Here is a 12,191-nt window from a genome sequence, read left to right as displayed (position 1 = left end):
TCAAATTTAAAAAAAAAAATGACCCAAAAACTTGAACAACCAATCCAAATTGAAAAACTAAACTACCAAAATTGCACTACGTGGTGCAAACAAATAAAAACAGAAATCGGTGATCGGGGGAGGCTCAATCACATCACCGCCATCTCTCCATCCACCACAAATCCACAATGGGTCCAAAATGATTGCATGGTGATCTCATGGATCATCAACAATATCGACCGCGTCCTTGCAGAATATTTTCTTGACTACACTACCTCCATTCGAGATTTATGGACAAGAATCCACTTCATTCTTGGACCCGTTCCGCAACCTCTCGTTGATGAGACCATTCAGCGTGAGGTCGCAAGGGGGAGAAGTATGGTAGAAAAGACATCATCGGGATTTAATCCCTCAGAAAATCAAAACCAAAATTTAAAAACAAACCCAGAAAATTCGAGACAAGCAAACATAGAAAACCCAGATTCAAAATCAAACTCAATAATAATGGCCTTCACCGGAATTTAGAAAATAATGGTAAAAGGGAAAGAAAAAATTTGATGTTAGAATACGGAGATGAGGAAAAGCAACTGAAAGTTATGGAGAGAGAAATAGGGTTGGGAATAATTGGGGCAAGTAAGAAATTTCAATTATGGAAATCCAAATTGACGTGGAGGTCTAAATCCAAAGTCCAAATGTTTGACCCAAATAATAAAATAAATCAACTCAATTTGTTTCTTGACTTTTTATCTAAATCCGAAAAATAGAAAATCAATTATGAAAAATTTGCCGAAAAGATTATCAAAATGTTCTTTGTAAAATCAAAAGATCAACTAGCAAACCTTTTTTTAAAGGCAATTGACTTAAAAGCGTTAAAAAATATTTTAGCAAGTTTGGTTTCGGTCATCCCGAGACCAAACTTGAGGGGGAGTATAGGAAAATAAGAAACAAAATAAACTTTGATATTATATTATCTTTTTATTTTAGGAAATATTATGATAGAATATTATCCCACTATTTTAGGAATTTAAGATATTGTGTTATTTTAGTTTCTATGTTTAAGTTCTTGAGTTTACAAATAGGGGTGTTTTTCCTCTAATTATGAATAATACAAATCAAGTATTCATCAGACTAGATCCTAACCAAAGTCCGTATTATGATTTTCTACAATACACACACACACACATATATATATGATCAAATAAGAAGGATTTAAGATGAGAAGGATTTTTTGTTAGTCACTATATATACAAAAAAGGATACTACGTTATAAATCAAGAACATTTTTCAAACTTATGTCATAGTTACTTTTCAGTGTAACATACTGGCTTTTACAATTAAGTGTTTTTGGTTCAATTGTGACCTCACATTTTTTTATCTTATTGAAATCAATGGTGTAGAATGCTTCTTATCCTTCTCATTTTCACACCCTTCTCACTGGATAACTCCCCTATATGTGTGTGTATGTATATATATATAGGCAGAATCAGTGAAAACAACTAAAGTGGTCAAAACTGAAAAACATATACATATTGTGGCAACAGGTGAACATACTATCGTATAAGGTGTACATATACATATTGTGGCAACAGGTGTACATACGGAAAAAAGTTCATATTATTTACAGAAAGTATCCGAATATGTACACTTTTTAAGCAACTATGTACATGTTTTAAAAAGTATCCAATTATTTACAAAATTTTCATCGGAATATTTACACCATTTAAGCTTTATGTACACCTGCTTTCAGTTTTCACCACTTTAGTTAGTTTTCACGTGATCAAATAAATAAATAAATAAATAAATAAATATATATATATATATATATATATATATATATATATATATATATATATATATATATATATATATAATCGGGAAAATCCAATGAGAAGGGTGTTGAAAATGAGAAGGGTAAGGAGGACTCTACACCCTTGATTTAACTAAAATAAAAAAATCTATGGTCACAATTGAGCCAAAAACACATAATTGTAAAAGTAACTATGTTATACTGAAAAGTAACTATGACGTAATTTTTTAGAATGTTCTTACTTTATAATATAGGATCATTTTTTTGTATATATAGTAACAAACAAAATCAAACAAAAACTTTCTCATCCTTTTTGTTTTAAAATCCTTCTTATTTAATCATATATATATATATATATATATATATATATATATATATATATATATATATATATAAATATATATATATATATATATATATATATGTATATATATATATATATATATATATATATACATATATATATATATATATATATATATATATATATATATATACATATATATATATATATATATATATATATATATATATATATATATATATATATATATATATATATATATATACATATATATATATACATATATATATATATATATATATATATATATATATATATATATATATATATATATATATACATATATATATATATATACATATATATATATATATATATATATATATATATATATACATATATATATATATATATATATACATATATATATATACATATATATATATATACATATATATATATATATACATATATATATATATACATATATATATATACATATATATATATATATACATATATATATATATATATACATATATATATATATATATATATATATATATATATATATATATATATATATACATATATATATATATATATATATATATATATATATATATATATACACATATATATATATACTAGAGGTGATCAAACACCGGGCCGGGCCGAGAGGCAAAAATCTGTCCATTGATGTGGGCCGGGCCGGGCCGGGCCAAAGTGCGGGCCAAAAAGTTCTTGCCCAAACCCGTACTATGCGGGCTTTTGCGGGCCTATGTTATATATTATTTATATATCTTATGTAAAATTTAAATAACTTTATAATTTTTAAATTTTTATGTAAAATTTATTTATCCAATCTAAAAGGTAATATTATGAAGTATTGAAAATCTAAAGAGATTGAAGCAGCCAATATAAATGACAAACTCATGGTCCCTGCCTCCCTCCTGCTGCTTGCAGTGTTGTACCAAACAATTTCTTCTATTTTTTTATTTTAAATTAATTTTAAGATAACCATGATTATTTCACTATAACTTAAAGCACTCATCAATAATGCTTTAAATTAAAAACTCTCATTTTTTTATTTAATAATTTCTAATCAATCACCGTGATTTGTAAATAACCAAAAAAATAAAAATATAAAACTAAAATAAATAAAACCAAAAAAGACAAAGAAATTCACAAAACTACAAATACAATTGTTGCATATTATACATAATTTAAAACACAAATTAAAAATAATTGAAATAATCAAATACAATTGTTACATATTATACATTATATAAAACAAATTTAAAATGCAAATCATGAACACACACTTTTTCGGGCCAGGCCGGGCCGGCCCGCGGGCCAAACACCAAATCTCAAACCCGTCCCAAAAAAAATCGGGCCACTTATTTTCTATCCAAACCTTGTAATTCTCAAATTCTTCATTTATGATTTCATAATTGAAATCCATAATTTGAAATGAAATACTTGCTCCCAAACACTACATAAATGATTTCACTGGATTACACATAGTAAGTATATATTTGCAAATGAAAACTCTTAACCTTCATCAATATAATTTATCTTTCTTTGTATAATCACATATATGCTAGAAAATAAAACTCTTTGTCTTTAACATTTAATTATATTGAAGATGAATAAACAAAATTTGAAGCTTTTTGTCAGTGCCACATGCATAGCTTGCCTTATTTATATAATTGGATTTCAAAGTTTTCATTTAGTGAATCCCACAAACTTAAGAAAGAGCAGATGATGTTTTAAGAGTTCAGTTTATTGATTATTTGAATTAGTATGAAAATTGAGATAAAAACTAGAGAAAGATATTAATGGTGGATTTTGGATTTTTTTTTTTCGTTGTTATATGAATATGAATTTTTTCTCGGAAATTTTAAGAGTGTAGATGTGGGATAAAATAAAGTTTATAAATTAAGAACAAATATTATTTTGAATGAGTTGAATGGGGATGAAATGGAAGCAAAGAAAAAGAATATATTGATGAAGATGATGTTTTATTTTCATGTTGACATGTTGTGTAGTTATGAATGTCATAATAATCAAATATATGTTGTTATGATGATGAAGAAGTTTAGTGTGCATATGAGTAGCTTCTATTTTAAGTATGACTTCTTTTCAAGGGTTAGTAAATATTTTTGATTAAAAATATTAGTATTAGTTGGTAAACTTAACACAAATTGAAGATGTTCTATATATAATTAGTTGATAATTTAATAATTTTATGTTTTTTGGTTATGTTAAAATTTTATAGATATAATTGTTCAAAATAACATTTGTATTAATTTAAATACAATGCCTATTTTTCATTAAATACTTCTATAATCATGTGCATAGCACGGGTAAATACCTGGTTTGGTAAACCTTGTTATATTTGAAGTAATATAATGTTACGATATATTTTGTCTTAAATTATTTTTCTTAAAGTGAAATTTTTTTTATCTTTTAATGTAATAAGGGTCCCATTTTAAAAGATATCGCAAAAATAAACAGGGTCTTCAAAATCAATGCTCCGCCCCTGCCACCTCCTTCTCCTTCTTTGTCACCACCTCTAGAAACATAAGGATCATTGAATAATAGATCTATTTTGTGCAAAATCAAGTGCTGTAAGTTCCAAAGGTCACTGGAGAAATTTCGTTGATCATAACGAGTAGCATTACCCTCCATCCAATGAGGTCGTCAAGTATGTTGATCATGATAATGGTTTGAATTCAGGATTCTTTGATAATCAAGAGAATCCAAGCCAACTCTATGATGAGGACATCAAGCTTCAGGTGCATGGAACTAGCTTCATTCAGGGAGAAGAAAGTAGTCCCAAAACCATAACTTCAGTGAGACTCTTACCATTTTGCCCCCATCAAATTTGAAAATTCCTTTATTAGACGACCTAGTTTTGTGATAAGAAGCTACTGAAGATGATAGATGAAGATGATTATATGGGAAAGTAAATATTTATATTATTTAGTTACCTTAGTTAATGTATAGAATATTTATTTTCCTATAATAGATACTAGTACTCATGTATATAATGAAGAATAGTTCACTCCTTAATAATAAGAAAATATAGTATTTTCATAAACCCTAATTGTCATTGTCTCAAAATCTTCATGGTATCAGAGCCTTAGGTTTTAGATCCGGGAAGGACTCATCATGTACCGTATCTTACCTGCAAATGGCTGATTTTCCAGAAGAACAAACACAGAAAACCCTAATGTCCATGGACCAGATGTTCCAGATGTTTTAGAAACTCAACAAAATAAACAATCAAACTGAAAACCTAACCTCTATCAAAATTTCAGAGAAAGTCACATACCACAATTATACAAAATGGTGCAAGTTAATGCACGTAGCCATTGGAGGTCGGGGGTGGCTCAGTCACATCACTGCCGCACCCCCACCACCGTCAGACCCCAATTACGTTCAATGGGAACAAAGAGATGCCATGGTCATAGCGTGGATAATTGAGAACATAGATGGAGAAATTGTCAATCAATTCCTGGACTATACAACTGCACATAGCTTATGGCAAGGAATCGAAAGTCTCTTGGGATGTGGTAGGGACGAACTACAGATCTTTGATCTAAGTTCAAAGGCAGCAACATTAAGACAGGATAACAACACCATAGAAGTTTACTACGGTAAACTCAACATACTATGGAAAGAAATTGACCGGAGAATGCCGAATCCAATGACATGCTCAAGGGACATAACAGAATTCAACAAATACATTCAAAGACAGAGACTTTACCAATTTCTCACTGGAATTAACGACAACTTAGACAACGAAAGAAGGGACATTCTAAATAATGAACCTTTACCAATGGTGGAGACAGCCTATGCTACAATCAGACGGGAAGTTGCACGCCGGAGAATTATGAACAACGTCTCATCACCGGGAACGAGCCCCTCAGAGATTGGATCGAGGTTTAGCCACGCAAAACAAATCCTTCTGGAGAAGCCGAGAAGAGGATGACCGGTGAAAACTCCGATGCACTCACTGTGGTGGTTCAAGGCATACAAAGGAGGGATGCTTCAAGCTTGTGGGGTACCCTGAGTGGTGGGACGATCTACAGAAAAGGAAAGCCGCTATCAAGGCACCGGCAAGCCGGACCGGCGGCAAGGCTTACCCTAGTACTGCCGATCAACCAAGGACTTAAAATGTACTGTACTTTTAACCTATGAAAATGTACTGTGCAGGATGCTCAAACGGGGATGATCATTGGGCGTGGTACTGAACGAGGTGGACTATACTATGTCGATGAGGTGATTCAAAGTAGTGGTGCAATGCTTGCTCATGGATCTCCTGCTCACCAATTGTGGACTTGGTATCGTTGTTTAGGTCATCCGTCCTTAGGTTACCTAAATCGACTTTTTCCTTCTCTTAATAATTGTACTACATCCCTAGATTGTGAAACTTGTGTACTGGCTAAGAGTCATAAACATTCTTATTTTCCCAGTAAGACTCGTGCTCCCAAACCCTTTGATGTAGTGCATTCTGATGTATGGGGTCCAGCTCCACATATTGACTCTCAAGGTTTTTCATATTTTGTGTTATTTGTTGATGATTGTTCTCGAATGTGCTGGGTTTATTTTTTGAAACACAAATCCAAAGTTTTTGATGTCTTTGTAAAATACTATAACATGACTCTCACTCAATTCCATGCAAAACCTAAAATCCTTCGCTCAGATAATGGTGGTGAATATATCTCTGTTGCAATGAAACAATTTTTTCGTGATCATGGTCTTGTTCATCAAACCTCCTGCCCAGACACTCCACAGCAAAATGGGGTTGCTGAACGAAAAAATTGTACCCTTCTTGAGGTAGCACGGGCTCTCATGTTTGAAACTCATATACCTGTCTGTTTTTGGCCCGAGGCTATTGCTACTGCCACCTATCTCACAAACCGACTCCCCACTAAAATCCTTAATTTCCAGACTTCTCTTGCCACCCTCAATACATTCACTCCTGTTCCCTCTTCCCATTCCCTTCCTCCTCGCATAATTGGGTGTGTTGTGTATGTCCATCTTTCCACTAGGGTACGAACCAAGTTTGAACCACGGGCGGTCAAATATGTGTTTCTTGGGTATGGCACTACTCAGAAGGGCTATCGATGTTATGATCCTGTCCGTAACAAACTCTATACCACCATGGATTGTAACTTCTTTGAACACTCTTCCTACTATACCCAGCCTCAATCTCAGGGGGAGAGTATGAGTGAGGATCTGAGCTGGTTAATTCATCCCTTGGCTGACAGTCGAGATCCCAAAGAACAAGTAGGCACTACCACTGATATTGCCATTGACACTGTCACTGAACCATCTCCTCAGACTACTCCAGTCCCTGAGCATTCGGCCGAACAAGAGGTAACACCAGGTTCTCCTGCTTCTTTCATTGATATAACTACTGATGATATTGTGCCAAGTAGTGTTGTTGTTCCTAGGAAATATGATTTGCCCCCTCGAAGTACAAGAGGAATGCCTCCTAAGAGGTATGATCCTGAGTATGAATCCTAGAGATCCCGATACCCTATTTATAGACAGGATGATGAACAACTATCACAAACAACTATTGCCTTCAATGCATCTCTCTATTTCAGTACTATTCCGAAAAACACTGAAGAAGCCCTCCAAGAACCAAAGTGGAAGCAAGCTATGGATGAGGAGATTATGGCTCTCCAGAAAAACGAGACATGGGAAAAGTGTAGACTACCAAGTGATAAGAAGACGGTTGGCTGTAAATGGGTCTTTTTGGTCAAGTATCATGCTGATGGAACCATTGAGAGGTATAAAGCAAGGCTTGTTGCAAAAGGGTACAAACAGACATATGGGGTAGACTACTCGGAAACATTCTCACCTGTGGCTAAAATTGATACCATTCGAGTTCTCTTCTTTATAGCAGCAAATAAAGAATGGCCTTTGTTTCAGTTTGATGTAAAAAAAGGCCTTCTTACATGGAGAGATTGAAGAAGATGTGTATATGAAGCCACCACCAGGGTACTCAGATAAGTATAACCAAGGAGAGGGGTATAGACTTAAAAAGGCGCTATATGGCTTGAAACAATCTCCTAGGGTATGGTTTGGGAGATTCACTACAGCGATGAAGAGATTTGGCTACAAACAGAGCAATTCAGACCATACCCTATTTCTCAGGAGGAGTGGAAACCAAATTACATGCCTTGTGATCTATGTAGATGATATGGTGATTACTGGAAACGATTCTAAGGAAATTGACCGACTCAGGAGCAAATTTTTCCAAGAGTTTGAGATGAAGGATTTGGGGCAACTGAAATACTTCCTTGGGATAGAGTTTTTAAGTTCAAAGAAGGGGATATTTATTAATCAGAGAAAGTACATCTTAGATCTCCTAGCGGAAGCAGGCATGTTAGACTGCAAACCGGCAGAGACTCCTATGGTAGCTAATCATGGTCTTCAAATTGTTGAAGGAGGAGAAATGGCAGATCAAGATCGTTATAGAAGAATGGTTGGAAAACTGATCTATTTATCTTACACGAGACCAGATATCGCCTATGCCGTAGGGATTGTGAGTAAGTTCATGCATCGACCTCAAGTGGAACACATGGCAGCAGTCTTGAGGATCATGAGATACTTAAAAGGAACCAGTAATAAAGGAGTTTTCTACTCAAAGAATGATAACCTTGATCTTATCGGTTACACAAATGCAGACCGGGCTGGTGATCGGGAGGACAGGAAATCTACCTCAGGATACTTCACCCTTGTAGGGGGTAATCTAGTCACTTGGAAGAGTAAGAAGCAGAAGGTAGTTGCTCTATCCAGTGCTGAAGCAGAATTCAGAGGAATAGCAAAAGGAGTTACAGAGATCCTGTGGATCAGGAAACTTTTAGGAGAACTAGGTTGTCACCAGACACAAGCAAGTCTTCTATACTGTGATAACAAAGCAGCAATAAGCATTTCCAAAAATCCGGTCCAACATGATCAAACGAAACATGTAGATATTAATCGACACTTTATCAAGGAGAAGCTGGAAAACAAGGTCATCCGACTTCTTTTTGTTAGATCGAAAGACCAACTAACCGACATTCTCACAAAAGCTGTTTCATTAGAGGTCTTCAATAGCACTTTATGCAAGTTAGGCATCAGTGATCCCACGACCTAACTTGAGGGGGAGTATGAAAAAGTAAATATTTATATTATTTAGTTACCTTAGTTAATGTATAGAATATTTATTTTCCTATAATAGATACTAGTACTCATGTATATAATGAAGAATAGTTCACTCCTTAATAATAAGAAAATACAGTATTTTCATAAACCCTAATTTTCATTGTCTTAAAATCTTCAGATTAATCTTACATGATGAAGATGATGATGAGAGATAAGGGAAGTAATGTTTTTTTAAAAAAAAAATTGAAAAATATAGGAAAAAAGAAAAAAGTTAACGTTTTTGGACAGAAAAAATTAAAAAAGGTTACAGTTACAAGACGCTCAATAACATGAGGGTATCATTGATAATCGAAAAAACTTTGGAATACCAATAATAAAGTGCAAAAACTTAAGGATACCATTGAGAATTTACCTTAATTTATTTATGACTTTTATTAAGCAACATTTTTTTTGTTATAATTTTTTTAGCTTATTGCAAATTACTACATGTCTCACATATGGTATAATAATTTTTTTATAATAATTTATTGTTCAAATGCAAAAGATGCAAAAGATGCAATATTTGCAAGGTCCAATTAAGAAACAACTTACTTAGATATTCGTTTTTTATTCCTAATATAATTCAATTTTTATTCTTAATCACAAAAAATGATATTTATTTTTAAACCTTATTTAAATAATCTATTTTTATTTTAAAATCATAAATCATTTGAAGTTCTATTATAACCAACTAGTGTAGAAAACTGTGCTATGCAGAGTTTTTTTAACATTGACATATATAAACATATGATATTAAAAAAATAAAGCTAGAGTTATTATACAGTAAAAATACTCAATTTTGATAATTATATGTATAAGATTACCCTATATTTTGAAAATTATCAGCAATATATTATACAGTATATTATATTTTCTAATTTACTCAATTTAACTATAAACAAATGCTAGTTAAAGTACTTTAATGGTAGAGATATTGCTCAAGATTAAATGTCATGCCATTTTTCTTTTGCCAATAATTGAGTTTCATTTGGCAAAACTCGAAACTTAGAATTTTTCAAGCTTTTTAATACTATAATGTATGATTAATGAACATGTAAAATTTAGAATACTCCATATATACACAATATAATAATAATCATAGATATTAATCATATAAAAATAGGAAAAAAAATAAAAGTAATAATAGAATATGTTATAAGAATAAAAATAATATTTTTATGAATAACTATACGCGTTATTATCAACCATAAATCATAGATATAATTAGTTATTTAAGAATAGAAAAGGAATAAGAATAATAAGAAAATGTTATAAGGATAAAAATAATATTTTCATGAATAATTATAAGCCTTATTATCAACCATAAATCAAAGATATTAATCAAATAAGAGTAGAAGAAATAATAATAATAATAATAATAATAATAATAATAATAATAATAATAATGATAATAATAATAATAATAATAATAATAATAATAATAATAATAATAATAATAATAATACGTTATAAGAGTAAAAATAATGTTTTTATGAATAACTATAAGCCTTATTATCAACCATAAGTACATGAGTAATTATTTTTATATGGAATCTTGTTAGATTCGTCTCAATATATACTTTCTAAATATCATGTTTTTTAGAATTTTCAAAAACTCAAAATAAAAATTATTTGATTTTAAAATTTGCATTAAAATTGCAAAAAAAGTGAATAGGAAGAACATTTGATAACAAAGGGTGTAATTACATTTTAATGAAAAAAAATAAATTAATAAATATAATTTATACTTTCATTATTATTTTTAAAAAAAAAATTTACCTAGAATAATCCAACATATTTACAATTTTTCTATAATAATTACAACTATTCATTAATCATGTATAATCATTTATTGTCTCATTTAACATGTGTTGTTGGAATTTTAGCAACGGTTGTAGCAGGTCACATTTTGACCATTGCAGCTCCTTCCTCCTTTAGTACTCTGCCCATCTCCATTGCAGGTACAGCTCCTTCCTTCTTTTGATACCATTTTTTTTTCCTTTTTTAATTTCTCTCATTCTTTCTCCTTTGGTGAAGGGATGACCTCTTCCCATTCTTCTTCAAGTAGAACCTCAATTGCTAGGAAAACCCCTAGATATGAACATGGTATCCTAGCTAAAGTCTAAACTGCTGGGAGACTTGTTGGTTCTGTTAAGAAGTATAAGCCCTTTTAAGCACAGAATTGAGAGTTGTTCTTAACTCTTTTGGTTCAATTTGTTGAAAATAGCAACAAAAAAAAGTGTATTTTGAGAGCATTAAGTTGTGTTCTCAAGCAAAAAGGTAGACTTCCTATTATAGAAGTAGCTAACTGATATACCAAAAAAATACCACTGGACCATAGACTATTACTATGCATTCCTCCTACCCTTTCATCAAGGCAAAGCAATCCAAAAGTTCAATTGAAAACACTTCTTTAACTAGGGTTTGTGTGTGCCTTCCACCCAGCTTCTTCATGCAATTGCAAGTTCCTCCTTTTGATTGAGAATTGAAGATGCAGATTATAAAGACCTAAAATGCAGAAACTGAGAATTGAAGATGCAAGTTCAATTCAAGAGGTTTATAGGAGAGAGACGAGTGATGTGGGTAATTTGTGAAGATTACTTTAATTATTGTAATCCAAAAAGAAAATGTAATTCAAAAATAAAGAAGGGTTTACTTGATGAAATAGGTCGTGGGTTACCAAACAAGAACACGGGTTAAATGAGATAATAAATGGAATTATTCATAGTTAATGTATAATAGAGACTATTATAAAAAAATTACGAATAAATTGAATTATTTTAGGTAAAGTATCATTTTAAAAATTATAATTTTTATATTATTTATTTTTAAAAATTTCTTTTATATACGAATTTTAATACTTTCAAGCCACAAAACATTAGAACATTCCAA

Source organism: Amaranthus tricolor, chromosome 1, assembly GCF_026212465.1.
Source record: "Amaranthus tricolor cultivar Red isolate AtriRed21 chromosome 1, ASM2621246v1, whole genome shotgun sequence".
Classification (NCBI taxonomy): domain Eukaryota; kingdom Viridiplantae; phylum Streptophyta; class Magnoliopsida; order Caryophyllales; family Amaranthaceae; genus Amaranthus; species Amaranthus tricolor.
This window is presented reverse-complemented; position numbering follows the sequence as displayed.